Source organism: Schistocerca serialis, chromosome 1 (assembly GCF_023864345.2).
Source record: "Schistocerca serialis cubense isolate TAMUIC-IGC-003099 chromosome 1, iqSchSeri2.2, whole genome shotgun sequence".
Taxonomy (NCBI): Eukaryota; Metazoa; Arthropoda; class Insecta; order Orthoptera; family Acrididae; genus Schistocerca; species Schistocerca serialis.
Window position 1 is genome coordinate 612,331,265 of NC_064638.1, and position 22,503 is coordinate 612,353,767.

At 44.6% G+C, this 22,503-nt stretch overlaps 1 long non-coding RNA gene across 1 annotated transcript in view; it reads left to right on the forward strand.

Annotated features, from left to right (window-relative positions):
* The first annotated feature begins 1,321 nt into the window (after window positions 1–1,321).
* Window positions 1,322–22,503, forward strand: part of LOC126477832 (uncharacterized) — a 491,696-nt gene continuing 470,514 nt past the window's right edge. Inside the window, exon 1 of the long non-coding RNA XR_007587435.1 lies at window positions 1,322–1,484. This is a non-coding gene — a long non-coding RNA (uncharacterized LOC126477832). The remainder of the gene's footprint in view (window positions 1,485–22,503) is intronic.

Consider the following 22,503-nt stretch of genomic DNA (forward strand, 5'->3'; position numbering starts at 1 on the left):
ACTTTCTCTCTTGGATATAAATTTTTTCTGCTTCTTTTCATTTTCTGTTTGGGACTTCTTCAGTGTCCCTCACCTTCTGTTTAAAATGGGTGTATCAGTCCATAAAAACCTGTAGTTTGATGACTGTTATAGTGTCTCAGTTTTGCCTATTTTGAGACAAGTTCTTGTTGCAGGTGCCTTTTATTAACCTAAAAGTGGTTTCAATTTTGTGAAACGAATTTTGTAATCAGTGTTTTCCAGGCCATTTTCCTAAATGGCTTCACTTAAATCTGAATTGGGAAACTATCTCGATTTTTCTGTAATCACTTTTCAAATTCTTTGGTATTTTATTTTGTATATTTAGAGTTCATTAATTATAACGAGTTTTGAAGTTGTAGCCCCATTCGCCAGCGCTCATTGTTGTAACCAACCATGCTCTAACCCGACACCATCACTGGCCACAGGTTAAAAAAGCATAGCTGCTGATCAAGATTTAAAATTCTCATCAAAATGATCGAGAAAATGATGAAAATAATATTGTTCTAGGCAAAGGTCGAGGACCCTGGTTCGGGGACTAATCTAGAAGTCATTTTCTACGTAAATAATTTCCAATCGGGCCTGTGGTTCGTTGCAGAGGGAAAGACTCATTTTTCAATTTTCGAACATAGGTCATCTGTACTGATGACAATGCTCTTCATTTCCTTAGAGACAATAACAATTTATTACAGAGCATGTTGTAATCCTGTAACAACCGAATTTTTATGGCATAAAAACGAATCTTAATTTTGATATAATACGTGCAATGAACTACGCAAACACCGGCGAGAAGCAAATTGAACACGGACGGCCATTGAGCCTGTTTTCGACAAACAGTTTTTATTTCGGCCGCGAACACGAATGTTGGGCGCGTTATGGCAGTGGCTTTGAGGAGAGAGGAGAAAAAAAAATCGAGGAGCCTCGGAGAGTGATATAATATTCTACAGTGGCGCGTATTTGTTTTCGGTCGGCTGGCACAGTTTTTCGTTTGCACAGTGCCCTAGCTGGCACGCATTCGTTTAATTTGCCCCTAGCGCGCTGGGCACCGGGCGCCACTATTTACAGTTATTTCGTTGCGGTGCAGCGCGGCGCGGCGGCTCTTTTTTTTCCCCCCTCGTTCGGCTGTGCCCGCGGACGCGTGTCTCTATATTTGATTGCGTTCGCTATCTAATTACGGGAGGCCGTCGCGCTAATTTGCGCGCGCGCGAACTGTGGCGGAAATCGGGGACCTCCCGCTGGCGCGCCGCGCAGGTGCCGACCGCAGCCAATCTGACGCCCCCTCCTCTTTTATCTGTTTCAGGTAAGTTGGCGGCTCTCTGTTGCCTAGCGGTCTCAAGTGACGGCCCGAGGTTGCAGCCTTTCTTCAGCCTGCCGCAAGAGGCGCTTTTCGAGCAAGTGGATGGGGCGGTGACACGCACTTGCTGACAGACTTATGTTGCTGAGTACGTGAAAGTTCGTGGCCATTCCATGTAAGTGCTTTAAGATAATTTAAGAATTCTGCTTGTGAGAGGAAAGGATAGGTGGGAGGCAGAGACAGAATGTCAGAGTGAGAGAAAGAAAATGAGAGAAGCACACTGAAATCTAGAGAAAGAGAAAAAAAGGGAGGGGCGGATTTTCTGTGTGTGTGAGAGAGAGAGCGGGAGGGAGTGAGAGAGAGAGAGAGAGAGAGAGGGGGGGGGGGGGGGAAGAAGGAGGGGCTGGGAGCCAGAGAAAAATAAAGAAATTGGTACCGATAGGAAAATCGAAATGTTTGATGCAAATTTAGAGCTTGAGAAAAAGCGATCTATATTACCAGAATGAGATTTTCACTCTGCAGCGGAGTGTGCGCTGATATGAAACTTCCTGGCAGATTAAAACTGTGTGCCCGACCGAGACTCGAACTCGGGACCTTTGCCTTTAGGAGACGAAATACTGGCAGAAGTAAAGCTGTGAGTACCGGGCGTGAGTCGTGCTTCGGTAGCTCAGATGGTAGAGCACTTGCCCGCCAAAGGCAAAGGTCCCGAGTTCGAGTCTCGGTCGGGCATACAGTTTTAATCTGCCAGGAAGTTTCGATCTATATTAGTTCGCAGACTTCCGTGACCACTGTCATTGAAGATAAAAATCTTCTAGGTTGTTAGGCTGCGTCACGTTTCTCTTCAGTTTCTTCTACATGATACACGTTTCTACCAGTTTGATGGGATCATCATCAGGTTCTTACGTTATTCAGCTGAACGTGAAAACCAGAAAAAAATTCCAATTGAGATGTCGAAACACCGTTCGTGTAAAAGTAACTGAAGAGGAACATGAAGCGTCCGAACAACCTATACGATTTTACCATAAAGAAAAAAGATTGTTCGTATGAGTAGTGTTTGCTTGTAGTGTCGAAGAAAATTATTTTTACGAAATGATTTTACACATATCGATAATTTAACAAAAAAGCAGCAGTAGTTAATTTAGTGGTAAGCTTTGCATTAGAATCGGCTACAACGTGGTAAAAGAGTGAATGGATTCAATTACCTAGGACTCATAACAATACTTGACGGATGAAGCAAGGAGGATGTGAGAGGTAGACTAGCAGAGACAAAGAGGGAGCATTGTCTACCATAAGAATGTCAGTATTCAGTCCACTGCTGTCAGACAAGGTCTTTAGTTAACAAAGAAAATTTCAGTATGTACGTTTGGGACACGGAATTGTCAGAAAATGAGATATGGACTTTGGGAAAACCGGAAACGAAAAATAAGCGTTTGGGAAAACCGGAAACGAAAAATAAGCGTTTGAGAAGTGGCTTTACAGGAGGATGCCAGAAACAGAATCGAGAAAGTTCTCCTTAGAACTGGCAAAGAAAATTGTTCAGAGAAATGGTAACTACAGGAAGACACACCATGATAGTTATTTCAAGATATCAAGGAATAATTTCCATTGATCTTCATTACATTTTAGTGATGACTAACGGAAATGAAATGTGAATATGGTATATTTTGGCCGGTTTTAAGTCTTTTTATTTGACGCCACTTCGGCCACTTGCGTATCGATGGTGATGTAGATAACGCAACACCAGTTCCCCGTGTGGAGAAAATCTCCGACTTGGCTGGGAGAAGAAACCAGGCCCCTCGCATGCCATTCAGCCAAGTTGATCACTTTTTTTTTCCTTTTACGCCTTTTGGGACTGCTCACCAATTCGCATTGCAGATAAAGTGGTGAGTGGTGTGTTACTCTCTTCACTAAGTAATATGAATAACACAAACACTGATTCTTAAGCGATGTAGATGAATTTCTGCTGGTTCATAGACTGCATGCAGATAGGCTCGCTTGAGCTACCCAGGCTGACTGTTGGTAATGTGACTGAAGTGGAAACGCGATTGACAATCACAGCTAAACCAAAACCGGACAAACCTCACGAAATGCCGGACAGGGAACGTCGAGAATCGCGGAGGGTGGTTGCAACAAAATTCAGATGAAATTAGCAGAAAGAATCACTCGTGAGTTTCAAATAATCACCAGCAATCCAGCTGCCACGGTGCCTGTGCCTAGGGAATTAAAAAGAATGGAATGTCACGATCGAGCAGCTCCTCATTACTGTAGTCAGTGGAAAGCGACCCTTGAGGTGGTGTAAAGAGCGACGCCACAGAGGATGTTGGATGACTGGAAACGAGTGATCTGGAGTGATGAACCACGCTCTACCCTGTGGCAGTTCGATGGAGGGGTTTGGGTTTGGCGAATGCCTGGAGAACGTACCTGTCATCATGTCCAGTATCAGCAGAGAAGAACGGAGGGGGTGATGTTACGGTAGGGGGGGGGGGTGTTTTTCGTGGTTAGGCTGCGCTTCCCTTATTGCGCTTAAGAAAAAGCTAAATGCGGAAGGATGCGAACATATTTTACAGCCTGTGTGCTGCGTACAGTAGAAGAACAGTTCGGAGACGATGATTGTATCAGCTTGACAGTACAACCTGTCATAAAGCGGTCTCTGTGGGGTTACTGGTTTGTGGACAGTAACGTTTCTGAAACGAACTGGGCTGCCCAAATGCCCAATTGAGGGCCTTTTGGCAACGTTAAGACGTCGACTTCCGTCAGTGTCCAACGTCACTGCCTTCTCTGCTTTCGGCCCTTTAGCAACAATGAACTGCCGTTCCTCCACAGATTTTCGGACACGTCACAGAGATTGTCCCCGGTGGAAATGGAGCCGTCACAAAGGCGAAGGAGGGATATACCCCATATCAATGTCCACTGAGAGGTGTCCGCACATCTCTGATCAGATAGTTTATACAGTGATGAGCCACACTAGTACGGCCACCTGCTTAATAGCTCATTTGTCCTCCATTGGAACGAACTAAATCACTCATTCTGTGTATCAGGGATCCGACAGCTGTTGGTAGGTTTGTGGAGGTATGTTGCATTGGATGTATACGCACAGTTCACGTAATTCGCGTAAATAACGGGCTGCTGGTTTGCGTATGCGGTGATGCCGCCCGATAGCGACACATTTGGGTTTCACAGGATTTTCAAGAGGCGCATTTGGTCGCCGAGACATCAACTTGAGTTCACTATAGTGCTCCTCAAATTAATGTAGCACGTTCTGGCTGCGAGACACTGGCAGTTATACTGCCTGCTGAAGGATGACATCGCTGTCGGCGATCAAGCGTGAAGGGATGCAGGTGGTCCGCAGCTATCAGCTTGCCTTCGGGTAGTAGCATAGGTTCCATGCAAGCGCAGGTAATGTCCCCATATCGTAATACCACTCTCGCCAGCCTAGACCGAGGCGCGCTGCACGTTTCGACCCGTCGTTCAACTCGATGACGGCGTTTGTGGAGACGGCCATGACCTACTGCAGCAAAAATGTAATCTACGCGAAGAGCCGACACGTGTCCGTTGATCGACGGTCGAATCGCTATGGTCACGTGCCCACTGCAATCGTAATTGGTGATGCCTTTGTGAAGACGTAAGGGTGGTCTGCTGCGGAGCTTCATGTTCTACAATGTACGATGAACGGCGTGCTCCGAAACACTAGTACGTGCACCAGCATTGTGCTCTTTCGACAAAGGTGCCACATATCACCATCTATCCTACTTTGCAGAGCAGACAAGCATCCGAACCCCGCATTCTGTCAAGAGTGATGGAGGTCGAACCATTAGCATTTAGTGGTAGTTCACTGTCCTACCTATTTTGGTAGATGTTCACGACAGTAGTACGTGAACATTCAACCATCTTCGTCGTTTTCTACATACTCATTCACAGGCTCTACATAACGATAGTCTGCGCTTTGTCAAAGTCTCTTATCTCAATGGATTTCCCCATTTGCAGCCAATGTCTTCGATAGGGCGATCGTCCGTCCATGTGTGCTTCGCTTAGATGCTCTAAGTGATCAAAAGTATCCGGACACCCCCAATAACATAAGTTTTTCAGTTATGTACATTGTATTGCCGCCTACTACAAGGTGCCCCATTTCAGCGACCTCAGTAGTCATTAAACATCGTGAGAGAGCAGAATGGAGCGCTCCGCGGAACTGACGGACTACGAACGTGGACAGTTGATTAGGTGTCACTTGTGTCATACGTCTGTACGCGAGATCTCGACACATCGGAACATCCCTAGGTCACTGTTTCCAATGTGATAGAGAATTGGAAACGTGAAGGGACATGTACAGCACAAAAGCGTACAGGCCGACCTCGTCTGTTGACTGACAGCGACGGCCGACAGTTGAAGAGAGTTGCAATAAGCAAACATCTATCCATACCATCACACAGGAATTTCAAACTGCATCAGGATCCACTGCAAGTACTATGAAAGTTAGGCGGGAGGTGAGAAAACGTGGATTTCATGGTCGAACGACAGCTCATAAGCAACACATCACGCCAATAAATGCCAAAGGACGCCTCGCTTGGTGTAAGGAGTGTAAACATTGAACGATTGAACAGTGGAAAACCGTTTTTTGGAGTGACGAATCACGGTACGCAATTTGGTGATCCGATGGCAGGGTGTGGGATATGGCGAATGCCCGGTGAACGTCATGTGCCATCGTGTGTAGTGCCAACAGCAAAATTCGGAGGCGGTGGTGTTATGGTGTGTTCGTGTTTTTAATGGAGGGGGCTTGCACCTCTTGTTGTTTTGCGTGGCACTATCATAGCACAGGCCCACATGGATGTTTTAAGCACTTCCTTGCTTCTCACTATTTAAGAGCAACTCGTGGATGGCGACTGCGTCTATCAACACGATCGAGCACCTGTTTATAATGCACGGCCTGTGGCGGAGTGGTAACACGACAATAACATCCGTGTAAGGGACTGGCCTGCACAGAGTCCTGACCTGAATCCTATGGAACACCTTCGGGATGTTTTGGAACTCCCACTTAGTGCCAGGCTTCACCAATCGACATCGATACCTCTCCTCAGTGCAGCACCCCATGAAGAACGGGCTGCCATTCCCCAAAAAACCTTCCAGCACCTGATTGAACGTATGCCTCCGAGAGTGGAAGCTGTCATAAAGACTAACGGTGGGCCAATACCATACTGAATTCCAGCATTACCAATGGAGGGCGCCACGAACTTGTACGTCATTTTCAGCCAGGTGTTCGGATACTTTTGATCACATAGTCTACTTCTGTTACCGCGTCACGAGACCGCAACGCCACCAGGCGTCATCTAACATCGCGGAGGGCAGCGGTCGTAATGTTTTGGCTGCTCACTGTACATATTGCTTACCATTTTAACATGAATGGTGATGACAGATATACCACAATGGTAAATTGTTAGGTTCATATCTGTACTGGATCTGATTCAGCGTTTGATCTGCTCTGTTCATACACCAAATCTCTTCAGCTGAAGATAGTGATATGCCTCCTACAATAAATCGACGTCGATTCTGATCAGTTCTATCGAAAGCAGTTTGCGATTCCACTCGAATGACTTTTGTGTTATCTTCACTTTCATCTGTAACAAAAAGCCCACTATAATGTCTTGAAACTGTAGCAGATGTAAACAGCTGTGTTTGTGAAAAAGAATGCATTCGAGATAAGCATCGCTCGAATATCCTTTCCATTCCCACACAGTGTCTTTCTGCATCGAAGGAAAGATGAAAAATTAATTTAAGCAGCTTATTATTCCGATTCCTTTTACCAGATTCTGATACTAGAAACATCTTCAAAAACCGCTCTGACGTTCCTAAATTCCTGCGATGAATATGAGCTATTTCTAGACTTGGGATGTGTCGAATAATGAAATAAACGTGGCAGTTGCTTTGTGATACACATGTGAACATTTTTCTACATGATGAACCTTATTACTCTTTCATCACTTTCTGTGGTTGCGCTTTAACATATTTCACTCTGACGACAGTTCTCTCATTTTCTGCCCCTACATGTTTATCACTCTCTTCAAACTGGAAACCAGAGGTCACAGGCGGCTTCCTTTTAATATTTCGCGTTCTCTGCCAGCCGACGCTTCGTGCATAATTTCAGAGCAGTTTTCCGGTAATAGCACCGCCCTGCGGGCAGCGTTTGTACAAAGAGTTACGTCAGAGCAGCATCGGATCTGCCATCACACGTTCTGTCTTTTGTTTCGTCTGTCCAATAACATAAGATATGCGTTTTAATTAGGTATATCTATTATGTCCTTATTACTGCGATACAGCAACAAAGACGTTTATTCGCCAAGGTCTGCACAGAGCAGATTTGTATTAACAAATATTTGTACTGTGAAAAAAAAAAAGATAGATTCATAAGAATCCCGTCCGTGTGTCTGCTTCACAGTTGTTTGGTTTTAGCTGAAAATTTCGAAGAGTAATCTAATAAAGCATAATATTGGAGCTATATTAATCGTGATCTTAACAACTAATTCACTAAATCCATTGCAGATTACAAAATATTGTTATTTTATTCTCAGACTTCTCCGGTTCTCTTAGCACTAACTCCCTTGCACTCACTCAAACTCTGTTGTATACATTGAAGCGAAAAAGAAACTGTTATAGGCATGTGTATTCAAATACAAACACATGTAAATAGACAGAATATGGCGCTGCAACGCCTATATGAGACAACAAGTGTCTGGCGCAGTTGTTAGATCGGTTCCTGCTGCTACAATGGCAGGTTAAGAGTTAAGTGAGTTTGAACGTGCTGTTACTATCGGCACTCCTGCGATGTAGCGATAAAATGGGGATTTGGCAGTGCGACCATTTCACGAGTGTACTGTGAATATCAGGCATCCGGTAAAACATCAAATCTCCGACATCGCTGTGGCCGGAAAAAGATCCTGCAAGAACGGTACCAACGACGTGAGAAGAGAACAGTTCAACCTGACAGAAGGGCAACCCTTCCGCAAATTGCTGCAAATTTCAACGCTGGGCGATCAACACGTGTCACTGTGCGAAACATTCAACGAAACATGATCGATATGGGCTTTCGGAGCCGAAGGCGCACTCGTGTACCCTTGACGACTGCATCACAGAAAGCTTTATACCTCGCCTGGGCCCGTCAACGCCGACATTGGACTGTTGATGACTGGAATCATGTTGCCTGGTCGAACGAGTCTCGTTACAAAGTGTATCGAGTGGATGGACGCATTCGAGTATGGCGACAACATCATGAATCCATGGACACTGCACGTCAGCAGGGGACCGTTCAAGCTGGCGGAGGCTCTGTAATGCTGTGGGACGTGTGGAGTTGGAATGATACGGAACCACTGTTACGTTTAGATACGACTCTGATACGCGACACGTACGTAAGCATCCATTCATGTCCATTGTGCGCTCCGACGGACTAGGGCAACCCCATCAGGACAATGTGACACCCCACGCATCCAGAACTGCTACGCAGTGGCTCCAGGAACACTCTTCTCAGTTTAAACATTTCCGCTGGCCACCAAACTCCCCAGACATGAACATTATTGAGCATATCTAGGATGTCTTGCAATGTGCTGTTCAGAAGAGATCTCTATCCTCTCGTACTCTTACTGATTTATGGACAGCCCTGCAGGATTCATGGTGTCAGTTCTGTCCAGCGCTACTTCAGACATTAGTCGAGTCCATGCCACTTCGTGTTGCGGCATTTATGCGTGCTCGCAGGGATCCTACACGATATTAGGTAGGTGTACCAGTTTTTTTCGCTCCTCGGTGTAGGTCTACGTAGTGTTTGAGTTTAGCTCACCTTTAGATGTTTTTCAGTTAACTTAACTACAGTATCGGACCTTTAAGTCGATAGATGCAGAGTATAACTGGAGACATTACGATGGCAGCCGCAGCTCCGAAAAGATGCATTAAAGGCTAATACAGATACTTCTTCTGAATCCACATGACATGTGTAAATGAGCGTTAGAAATTTAAGCACGCGCCGAGCAGGTGAGGCAGAGAGGAAATTAATCAACGGCTTCGTTGGTAGGAGAAATAATATTTTGTCAATAACAGGGAAGACGAAACAGTTGGCTAACTGACGTAAAACCGAAGTTCGAACACTGAAAATCGATTATACAGAGTTTGTACAGAAATATGAAAACACCACGAGAAATGCTTGCTTTAACATATATGCAGATGTTGGCCAAGCGTTCGAGTTATGCCGTTGTATCTGACCAAGAAACACTCGGCTATGCAGTGCCCTCAATGCCTTGTCAGAACAGTTTTCTGTGCCGTTGTGGGTGCATTACTCCGGTGCTAAGTGAATTCAAGCGTGAGCAAACTATTTGAGCTCCTACGATGGGTGCTTCCGTAACAAAGGTAGTCGGAAGTGTTGGGTGTTTCAAGAGGCACTGTATCGAGGTTTATACCGCGTACAGGGAAAGCGTAAGAATATCATCCGCTAAGTCACAACGCGTACGCGATTGTTTGTTGAGTGATCGTGACAGACGGTCATTGAAGAGGACTGTGACGAAAATTAGAGAACAATAGGGGCAAAAGTCTCTACAGATCTCAATGTCGCAGTCGTGAACCCTGACAGCACCAAAATAACACGAAAAGAGCTCGATAAGCTGGGAATTGCAGGGCTAGGTGGAATTCCAAAATCACACGTCAGTGGTGCAAATACCCGTAACAGGAGAACATATTGCCGAAGCCGAGAAACCTGGACTATGGGGCAACAGAAGAAAGTCATTTGGTCGGGTGAGGCTTGTTTCAAACAGTTTGCAAGATGTGGCTGAGTTTATGTCTGGCGTACGCTGTCGCTAGCCTACGGTGCAGGCTGCTTGCTACCAAGAGTGAAACGTGACGGGGATTCGGTGATTGTATGGACAGCCATACGGTGATATTCCATTGGTCCCAAGGTTACTATGAAAGGTCACCTAGCTGCGAAGGATTATGTGTCAATGTTTGTTCCCCAATGGTGATGCAATGGTACAGGACGACGGAACCCCTTTTCACACGGCTTACATTGTTCAAGACTGGAAGCTGTTTTTAATGCCAACTGTTTTCCCACACCGCGTTAGGCGTAGTAATGTGTTGTGTTTTTGGAGCTTCCATGTTTTTGTCTCCCGTATCAAACTTTACGTGAACTGACAGTGTGTACTATGGAAACACTTCCGTGGCCGTGCGGGATTAGCCGAGCGGCCTAAGGCGCTGCAGTCATGGTCAGTGCGGCTGGTCCCGGCGGAGCTTCGAGTCCTCCCTCGGGCATGGGTGTATGTGTTTGCCCTTAGGATAATTTAGGTTAATTAGTATGTAAGCTTAGGGACTGATGACCTTAGCAGTTAAGTCCCATAAGATTTCACACGCATTTTTTTGAAACACTTTCGAATTGCTAGAAATTAGTATTTCTGCGTGTACAAATACTACTGTCATAACGATTTTGACGAGTTTTTAATTTTTGTAATGGATTCTTCCGTTACTTCTTGGTAGAAAAATTCCATATTTAAGGTTGAATGAGAAGTACACTGGTTTTGTTCTACTGATTTTAGTATATTTTAAACTAGTGTTCGGCTTATCCGGCCATCTTCAGGAACTAGTGTCTGGAAGGGACACTGCTTCTTAGGTTAAAATACACGATATTACAGTATTTCAATTTAATTGTTGAAGTTCTTAGGGGAAGCAAGATGAGGAATAGGAAAATCTATCGTGTTTTAATTTTGTGTAGCAGTGTGTGTCATTGTGGTGATTTGTAGTGATTTGTGGGCTTGTGGCTGGTTGATTGCATCGTGTGAAAAATTTAAAATGGGGATATGCTCAGCTGTAATTGATCGTTTAGACGCAGAGCGGGACTTTGAGCCAATTGTTTGTTTACCTCAAGTGCTCCTAACGGGCCTAGTTTTCTTCCTCTCTTGGCTGTATGTAGTACTTCTGTGTGGCCGGCCGCGGTGGTCTCGCGGTTCTAGGCGCGCAGTCCGGAACCGCGCGACTGCTACGGTCGCAGGTTCGAATCCTGCCTCGGGCATGGATGTGTGTGATGTCCTTAGGTTAGTTAGGTTTAAGTAGTTCTAAGTTCTAGGGGACTGATGACCACAGCTGTTAAGTCCCATAGTGCTCAGAGCCATTTGAATCATTTTTAGTACTTCTGTGTGGCCTTGGTATGCGTGCCCTTCCTTCAGTTTTTTAAAATTGTTTTGAACTTAGTTTTCGACGTAAATTAGAGTGCTGAAGCTTCATCTACTTAAAAATCGAAAACGATTTCTTTCCTTTTTGTCACCCAGACATTATTTACACCTATGCAGCAACTTCAGCTAATCTAAATGTATGTAGAAGTAACGAATAAATTTAACAAGCTCTGATTTTTTCCTCGTTGTCCCTCCATGTTTCACGTGTTAACCATCAACAAAATTTTCACATTTAGGTCTGTGTATCCTGACAGTCTATGTCTCTTGCTAGTCTTTCTTGTGTCTCGTAGTGAAGGCCTTCTTTCTTTCGTCTGACAGGTACCCCCTTCTTCTTCTGGGTTCCTGTTCCACTCTGTGACCCTAGTTGTGTCCAGTCCAATATTCGTCAGACTTTTTGGAACTTACGTCATCTTCAGTATCGGAATCGGCTGTGACCCCCATAGGCACTAATACATTTGATGCATCAGATCTTGAACATTGCAGTCTGTAGGCTGGTACTGAAATACACGTCATCTCATCGCATCGCAGACATGGCCTAGAGTTGACGCGTCGGCGGACCTGACACGCCATTCAAGGATCCATACATTCCTCAAGGCGTTTGTGGCGTGAACTGCAAGGAGGGGGGATCGTGCATTATACTGTTGGAATATGCCAACTGGGACCGTTGTCGTGAGGGGTAATAGTATGCACAACATTCTGCCAAAAATTCAGCCTCCCTTCAGCAATTACCAAATCAGTAATGTCCTCATACACAACATCTCCCCACACCGTGACTCCAGGAGTTGGAGAGGTATGGATCTCGAGAACCGCTGCTTCCTGTGGCCCTTCATCAGGTCGTTTACGATCTGTCCACCACAGACAGTAATGAGAAATATCGCTGAACACCACTGAACGTCACACCATGATCCATTTGACTCTAGCTATACATCATGCAAGTCTCAGTTCCTAGTGGTTTGGTGTTCAGTGGTAAACAGAGCATGACATGTCGAGATTTAAACCCAGCTGTCAGCAACTGGCTTCCGACGATTTGTGGTGACGCTCTTTCTGTATACTCTCCCCTGATTTCAGCTGTTGTCGATTGCCTATACGTAAGAGACAGCCAACTACTCCTACGATCTTCCCCAGGTGCTTACCCTTCTTGCTATGCTGCTATCCGGAATCCATCTCGTCATCACCTGTAGTGCTGCCATTGCACTGCAGCCAATATTTACGAGTAGCTTTTCTGACTTTCTGTTCTCATGTTGTTTCTAGGTGTCATCCCCTTCTTCTGTTAGTAGTAATCAGTTCCGCCATCTTCTTAAGCCATCTGTCCTCGCGAAAATGGCATACAGCCCCGTACCATCTGAACCGTTTTGCTTCGATTGTAACGATTTCAATGGTGCCCAAGTTCATTCTCTTACGTATGTCTTCAGTTTCAATTTTATTCCGTTGTGTCACCCTACACCAAGAACTTCAACATCGCATGTTCAGTGACCTTCCTAAAAGTCTGAAATACGAGGGGCGTTCAGAAAGTAAGCTCCGATCGGTCGCGAAATGGAAACGACTATGAAAATCCGATAAAGCTTTGCACAGATGTGTTGGGTAGTGTCTCTAGTATAACCCCAGTTAGCATCACGTCGCTCTTCTCATTTCTGAGTTCGCAGTGAGTGCGTAAAGATGTCTAGAAAATAGTGTCTGCCGCCAAGTATGAGGTCCTGGTGAGAAATTTCGCCTGAAGCTATGCAGCTAACATTACATAACTGTCGTGCTGTTTCGTCTTCACGACAATTCTCAGCCGCATTCTGCAGGAGCAATGAAGATGCTCCTGCATCGTTTTCAAATGGAAATGTTAGATTACCCACAATACAGTCCGCAATTGTCTCCCCCTGAGTTTCATCTCTGGTCACATGAACCGCTGTCTTTGAAGACAACATTTTGACACAGACAACGAGGTGTAGGCCAGCGTGGAGAATTGGCGGAAAGCACTGGCGGCTGCCTTCTATGATGAGGCTATTGAAAAGTTGGTACAACGCTATGACAAAAGTCTAAGTCAGAACGGCGACTACGTAGAGAAGTAGCTGAAAGGTGTAGCTAATTGTTACAAGTAAAACATTTCTGATGTTCACTGTGGTTTCAATTTGGCAATCAATCGGAGCTTACTTTCTGAACAGGCCTCGTACATGATATAACAGGTATAAGTGCAGATATTTTTACACGTGGTACTTTATTATGTACACACATCAGTGTGTCGGTTGTTTTTTCTCTACATCAGTCTACCCACAAACACGTCACAAAATTTATGAAATGATGTGTTCTGCATGCTCGCAACTGCACCACCAAGTGGACTATACCTGTGTCACTATGGGCTAACCATTTCGCGTCCATGCGCCTACACTTCCAACACCTGATCTGCTGGCCAGGGGAAAATAGGAGTTAATGGCCATGTACTTGGAAATATTGACCAAATGGTTCAAATGGCTCTGAGAACTATGGGACTTAAATTCTCAGGTCATCAGTCCCCTAGAACTTAGAACTACTTAAACCTAACTAACCTAAGGTCATCACACACACCCATGCCCGAGGCAGGATTCAAACCTGCGACCGTAGCGGTCGTGCGATTCTAGACTGTTGCGCCTAGAACCGCTAGGCCACTCCGGCCAGCTGAAATATTGATCAACCTAAAAACATACTTCTCTTAGTAACCATAATTACTAGTCTGTAAATGAAGTAAATACTGATGTAATGTTGTTCAGTACACTGTCCACAGCCGTTAATAACAATATCTGCTCTTACACCCGTTATAGCCTGTATAGTGGTTAGCTGCAAACGCACATCCTTTGGTCAAGCTGTGTTGCGATCTCAACTTGAAAAGTTGCAATAACGTTAGACGAACTCAACAGCCGCATTGTACTAACATCATTCTTCATCTGCACGAATGGCTCTTTTTGCGATGGAAATATTGAAAATAAACACGCGTAAACATGACATTTTACTTAAAATATCCTACAGACGTGGAAATACTGTAATTTCAGTGTGGTAGCGTTTCGTCAAGGTGTTCTTGGAGTAAAATTTATTTGGTGATACTACACTTCTATGATGTTGTGCGGAAATACAGATTGTGAATGGTAAGTTTCTGTTGGTCTGATGTAGTGAGACTAGCTGGTTTTAAAAGAGACGCACATTGATCCTGAGCCCCAAAACAGTGTTATTAAAAGAAAGAAAACCAGAGAAGTGCGAATAAGAAACACACGCCCAGGGTTTCGTACAAAATTATGTATATAGGTAATTCATCTATAGACTTTGATGAGTGAGCATTGAGAGTATTAAAATACGTGACATAGGGGGCCGTGTATTTTGGCTGCATTAACTTAGAAGTTCAAGTTTTGTTACACCACCAAGGGACCGTAGACCTTAGTATTTGACATAAATGTTAACTTGTTAATTCCACCCGTTTCAGAGAAAAAGGGCGCTTCACAGACGAACAGACAGACGGAGAATAAAGTAATGATACAAGTGTGCTGTTTTTATCGACTGAGATACGGAACCCTGCAAAATTGTACAACTGTAGCACGGAACATGAGCAATAGGTTCCGAAATATGCTTTCGCACGAAAAAGTGAGAGAGAAATGTTCGAAAAACTGTAAGGGCCAAAACTCAAAAACCCGAAGATACTTCCGTACTTGTAGACCGGCCTCGAGCGCTAAAAACGTATGAAACTGGGCGCTGCTGTGCGTTTGTTACGTTCCGGTTGCCGCGGCGTGTTGTAAAATGCGGCGGGCGCCAGCAGCCAGCAGCGCGTGGCGAGCGACGGCGGCGTCTGCGGTGACCGCAGCCGCGTCAGCAGCAGCAGCGGCTGGCGGCGGGAGCGCCGTGGGACGGCCGCGGCTGTGTTCATATTTCAAGCGCGGCCGGCTGCCACTCAGCTGTCACATCCAGGGATCAGCGGCGCGCGTACCTGCCTCGCTAATTATTGCGAGCGCAGCCGAGCCGAGCCGAAGTGCCCTCGCGCCGCCGCTGCACGCAGCCAGCCACACGCAGTCGCAGCTTCGGCGGGCGAGCGTCGCCCTCAAAAAACCGCCAAAGTTCCGCCTATTTTTTTGGACTTCCCTTCGCCCAGCGACGGCGAAAAGAGGAGCATTTGCTGAGGAATATAGTCCCCTCTCCATCGTTGCCTTTAGAGACTCATCACGGAGTTGTAAAGGAAAAGAAACGGTATGAAGAGGTCAAAGTGAACAGAATTCGGTCCATCATAGAATAGGCGTTGATGTCAATAAAATTTGGTTTTTGTTATGTCGGTACGTGTCAACAATCTGTTGCCGTCACCGTACCGTGGTATCAGAAATCTTGTGGGCGATTTCTTTCTTTTTTCTATCTTCTTCAGCTGAGTTCTTCTGCCGGCTGTGCGACTGTTAAGTGTTAGAGTTTTCGGAGTTTTCATTTCAAAAATGGTTCAAATGGCTCTGAGCACTATGGGACTTAACTTCAGAGGTCATCAGTCCCCTAGAACTTAGAACTACTTAAACCTAACTAACCTACGGACATCACACACATCCATGCCCGAGGTAGGATTCGAACCTGCGACCGTAGCGGTCGCGCGGTTCCAAACTGTAGCGCCTAGAACCGCTAGGCCACCTCGGCCGGCCAGTTTTCATTTTGTAGTTTGTTGTTTCATTTACCATAAAGAACACTAAAGATGAAAAGTGAGCGGATGTATCCCGTGCTGTATGATGTGTCCTGTCCAAAACACATGTTCGTGATGTGTGCGCCAGAAGAAGCGAGGCGCAGTCATACACAGGGTCATACAGCAAAACCAGCTTTGAGAGAGGCGCAACATTGTTATGGACAGACGCCATTGAGGACACACACAACACCGACAGTGTTGTGTTCGCCATACGTCACACAAATAGTCCCCAAGTGAACATCCATCCGCCAAACGTGGGTAAAAAAAGGCACATTCTTATGAGTCAATTTAGTTAGCCGATTTTAGTTGATCAGTAAAAGTACACACATTGACCCTGAGGCCCAAAACAGTGATATTAAGAGTATACAGTATGATGCGCAATCTCAGGGTTCCGCACAAACTTTATTATGTATATAGACAGTTCATATACAGATTTTGATGAGTCAGCTTGAGAGTATCAAAATATGTAACATAAATGACCGTATCTTTTAACTGAATTGACTTAGAAGCTTACATTTTGTTACGCTGCTAAGGGACGGCAGACTTTAGCATTTGACACAGATTTCTATCTGGAAAAAAATGGAGCGGATTTGGAAGCAAATGATAGGAAATTCAGGAGCAGCAACAGTCTTCAAGAGATTATGCTGTGTGCGACAGAAGAAGCGAGGCGCAGTCATACACAGGGTCATACAGCAAAACCAGCTTTCAGAGAGGCGCAACATTGTTATGGACAGACGCCATTGAGGATACACACAACACCGACAGTGTTGTGTTCGCCATACGTCACACAAATAGTCCCCAAGTGAACATCCATCCGCCAAACGTGGGTATTAAAAAGCACATTCTTATGAGTCAAGCCGGCCGGGGTGGCCGAGCAGTTCTAGGCGCTACAGTCTGGAACCGCGCGACCGCTACGGTCGCAGGTTCGAATCCTGCCTCGGGCATGGGTGTGTGTGATGTCCTTAGGTTAGTTAGGTTTAAGTAGTTCTAAGTTCTAGGGGACTGATGATCTGAGATGTTAAGTCCCATAGTGCTCAGAGCCATTTTTATGAGTCAAGTTTAGTTAACCGTATTTAGTTGATAAAAAAAAGTTGAGCGAAAAATCTAGTGGGGACCTTTTGTTGCAATATAGTTGATCAACGTTTTAGTGGCACAATAAAAGTTCGACGGAAACAAACTTTATAACTGAAGTGATGAGTCAACTTCTAGTTGAACCAGACGTTGACACATGGGAACCCTCCAGATCGCCCGATTGGCCACACCACTACCTTCAAAGCCATTGTAACCTTGAAACAGTTTAATGGATTTCAGTTGAAACTTATGAACCAAAACTGGTTCAATTCGCATTCAGCATATTCTGCTCAACTAAAATCGCTCAGCTAAACATGACTTGTGAGAATACGCCTTTCCGGACGCACAGGTGCTCTCGGACAGAGTGTAAATCGATAGTTAGCTCGACTGTACAAATACCATGCCTCAAGGCAGCATCTGGATATACCAACAGTCGCCAGCAGAAAAGCCCAGCTGGATGGTCTACAAGATGTATTAGTCATTGTTTAGTAGATTTAGGACTATACCAGTGTTCCAACATAGGTCGGTGCAAGTGAACTTTCAACAACATTACGGTGTGTGGCTGAGTGTACATTGTGTATCAGTCACTCCCAGTTTTTCTTTGCCGGTTGTGAATGGTTTGCGGGAAGAGACGATTGGTTGTAAGCCTCTAAGTGTGCTCGAACCGCTCTAATTTTATCTCCATTACTCTTTTTTGGCGAGAAACATGTAGGAGGAAGCAACATATCGGTTGACTTTTCTAGAAATGTACGCTTTCAGAAATTCAGGAGTAAACCTCACCGTGATGCAGAACGCCTCTCTTCCTGCGTCTGCCATGGGAACTGTCTGAGCATCTCAGTGACGCTTTCGAACTTACTAGTGAACCTGTAACAAAACTTGCTCGTCTTCTTTCCAGCTTCTCTGTTACCTCTCACACCCAAGACGCACAACTAAAATTTTGTGTTAACAAATTGTAAATTGTTGCTCGTCTGTGTTGCCATAATTTTTGTGTAGTGTCACTGAAACTATTTGGCAGTCAAACACTTTCTGTGATAGGCGATTTTCTTTCTTTCACATTTATGTTGGACGACAAGAGTATTTTCTGAACACAACAGACTGCTCTTATGTTTCACACAATGCTTCAAACTTACATTTCCTTGTGTCTTCGTACTTAATTACCAAGTCAGAATCTCAGCATCAGAACTGAAATGTTAAATGAATATTTTTCTTGCACGGAATGAAATTCTGTATGAGACAAAACACCACCAATGTCTTTATTGTCTCACACGTCTAGTTTCGGCGGCAAATTACCGCCATCCTCAGGCGCCACCACTACCAAAAGTGTATTAGAATTCCTTGGCGCATTTGTTGTGGAGTCATTGTTAGTACGCGTGGGAGAGCTTTCCTAAGCAGTCACTCCTCGACACCGTGTTGTTGGAGACACGTGTCGTGGAGTGACTGCTTAGGAAAGCTCTCCCACGTGTACTAACAATGACTCCACAACAAATGCGCCAAGGAATTCTAATACACTTTTGGCAGTGGTGGCACCTGGTTGGCGCCTGAGGATGGAGGTAATGTGCCGTCGAAATTAGTCATGTGAGATAATAAAGAAATTGTCAAGATACAGTGTGGTGGCTTTTTTTCTCATACATATCATCAGCTGAAGTCCCTCGTCCATGCAATATGATGGACGTTCTAACAACCCTACCACAACAAAGGTCAAATTTAATAACGATTGTGGTGTTGCTCACGCTGCTAAATACTGCATTTTCGGGCAACAACAGTCATATTATGTGGCAGGTGTCATTAGAGCACAGTTAATAAAGTCACTTCATGTAATAATCAGAAAACTAGGCACTCATCTTTTTGTGTTTCCATCGCTGGTCTCGTTGTAAAATCATGGGTCAATCGTTGAAAATCTAGGTGGTTATGATTTCAAGCTCGGATGCAAAGAGGCCTAGGTTTTATCCTGCTATATTCAAAAGTTTTGTAGATGCGCTTCACAAAACATTCTTCAAGATTACACTTTTGCTGGAAAATGGTGATGTAAAAAAATAATCAGCACTCCGAATTTAAATTACACTTCTTTTTAATTGCAATATCACGTAAACACAAAACATCACTTCACAATACAAAACATACTTGAAAACATCTTCCTCATAGCCACTGTTAAAGTTCACATTTTATAAGCGGACTACAATACGCGTCTTTCCAACATGACGTCCAAGACTTGACTTTTTCAAGGTCCGACTCTCTAACAAGTTAACAACTAACTAACTATCGCTTACGCGCCCAAAAATCAGAGTTACAAGTACGTCAAAGATCATAGTGACAAAAGAAAGAATACACATAAGAATAATATCATTGCAATATAAACATATCGATGTATCACAAATGAAATCAAATCTGAATGTTGTCTCATAAATATGTTAACTACTTCTACATAAACACAGTAGAATATAGAAACACAGTAGAATAGAATAGGTTCAGGTGAGGTACCATAATGGTTACGTAATTCAAGTACCATTACAACGTCCATGAGCTAACGTAATTCTCAATCCGTTCTCTGATAGGAATTGAAAATTTTGTAGTGTCTGGCCTCCACGCCTATAACCCACTTGCTGACCAACGTAACTATGCAGTAAGCAATTGGTGACAGTTATGTAATTCTGGAAATGAATGAGGCTATTGTAAGGACTTAATTTCTGAGTCGTAATACCGTAAATGTTTCCTAATATCCTTATGATACTACTCCAACGCCAGTTCAAATTACATACCCCATCATGTAAAGTGTATACATCAACACACATACTCCGCAACTACAATATAGTGCGAGGGGGAAAGACGTTGTATAATTACTACTCATTTCCTTTAATGTTCCACTCGGAAGCAAGAGAAGATCGACTGTCTGTATGCCTCCGTACTAGCCCAAAATTCTCTTACCTTGCCTTCGCGATCCTTAGGCGAAATGTACGTTGGCGCAGTAGAATCGTTCTGCTGTCGACTTAAGATGCCGGTTCTGCGCTTCAGTCCGACAAATGGGAGGTCCCATACCCTCTAAAAGTACTCACGAAGTGGTCGCACTACAGTTACGTACGCGGTCTCTTTCGTAGATGAGCCACATTTTTCCAGAATCCTCCCAATAAACAGAAACCGACTATTCTCCTTCCCTGCCACAATCCTCACATGTTCTTCGATTTCGTATCGCTTTGCTACTTTACGTCTTGATATTTAATCGACGTGACTGTGCGAAGCAGCACAGCACTGTGTTCGGATATTACAGGACTTTGTTGCCAGTCGTTTGCATTAACATAAATTTTTCTACATTTACAGCAAGCTGCTATTCATCGGACCAAACAGAAATCCTGTCTAAGCCATCGTGTATCCCCGTCGGTCACTCAACGCCGATGCTTTCCCTTCTGCTACAGCGTCATCAGGAATCGGTCGTAGATTGCTCCTCGCCATCTCCGTCAGATCAAATATTCAAATGTGTGTGAAATCTTGTGGGACTTAACTGCTAAGGTCATCAGTCCCTAAGCTTACACACTACTTAACCTAAATTACCCTAAGGACAAACACACACACCCATGCCCGAGGGAAGACTCGAACCTCCGCCGGGACCAGTCCGTCAGATCATTTATGTATTTAGAGAACAACAGATGACACTTCCCGTGGCCACTTCTGACAATATCCTTGTTTCCGATGAACACTCGCCGTCCGGGACAACGTACTGAGGAATATTACTTAAGATACATGAAATGTATCGCAGTTGCGAAATGGAGTACCATCAGCTGTATAATGAAATGACGACAATGCCTAACGGGGACTCGAACCTGGATTTCCCACTTATACCGAGCAGTCGTCTTACCGCTAGGCTATCCGAGCACGCTTCACAGCCAAACTCGAACTTCCAAATGTCTGCAACCTACACTCGTACGTCCTTAGGTATATTTCCTTACAGGGCAGGCATTTTAGTTGAAAGTTGCTTGCCCAATGCCGGCGGATAAATACATTATGCCAGTGTCCGTGTTGTTCAGAAGGACGATGCAATATTAATTCGGACATGCATGGATGTATGAAGGAACACTGCATCGTACTTTCGAAATGAATGTCCAAAGCAACATTGGATTATACTTGTGAACAATACGGGCCCTGCGATACTGTATAACCTAAGAAGACTCCCAACAACTCAAATATGAGGGAAACTATTCCGTATGGTCGCACCTTCGTTAAGAGTCTTCCGCTGTGTTTGGCAGACTAGAGTGTCTCAAAATAGTCAATACACAGCGTTGAAGTGATCTGCCTAGCTTCTGTCGTCAAAAACTCACTCGTCACAGTCGCCTGCCGGTTGTGCGTGAACTAGCATCAGTACGAGGTGAATACTACATCTGCATCTATATTTATACTCCGCAAGCCACCCAACGGTGTGTGGCGGAGGGCACTGTCATTACCTCCCTTTCCTGTTCCAGTCGCGTGTGGTTCGCGGGAAGAACGACTGCCGGGAAGACTCCGTGCGCGCTCTAATCTCTCTAATTTTACATTCGTCATCTCCTCGGGAGGTATAAGTAGGGGGAAGCAATATATTCGACACCTCATCCAAAAACGCAACCTCTCTAAACCTAGACAGCAAGCTACACCGCGATGCAGAGTGCTTCTCTTGCAGAGTCTGCCACTTGAGTTTGCTAAACATCCCTGTAACGCTATCACACTTACCAAATAACCCTGTGACGAAACGCGGCGCTCTTCTTCGGATCTTCTCTATCTCCTCTGTCAACCCGACCTGGTACGGATCCCACACTGATGAGTAATACTCAAGCATAGGTCGAACGAGTATTTGTAAATCATCTCCTTTGTTGATGGACTACATTTTCTAAGGACTCTCCCAATGAATCTCAACCTGGCACCCGCCTTACCAACAATTAATTTTATCTGATCATTCCACTTCAAATCGTTCCGTACGCATACTCCAAGATATTTTACAGACGTAACTGCTACCAATATTTGTTCTGCTATCATATAATCATACAATAAACGATCCTTCTTTCTATGTATTCGCAATACATTACATTTGTCTATGTTATGGGTCAGTTGCCACTCCCTGCACCAAGGGCCTATTCGCTGCAGATCTTCCTGCATTTCGCTGGAATTTTCTAATGCTGCAACTCCTCTGTATACTACAGCATCACCCGCGAAAAGCCGCATGGAACTTCCGACACTATCTACTACGTCATTTATATACCGGGTGATCAAAAAGTCAGTATAAATTTGAAAACTTAATAAACCACGGAATAATGTAG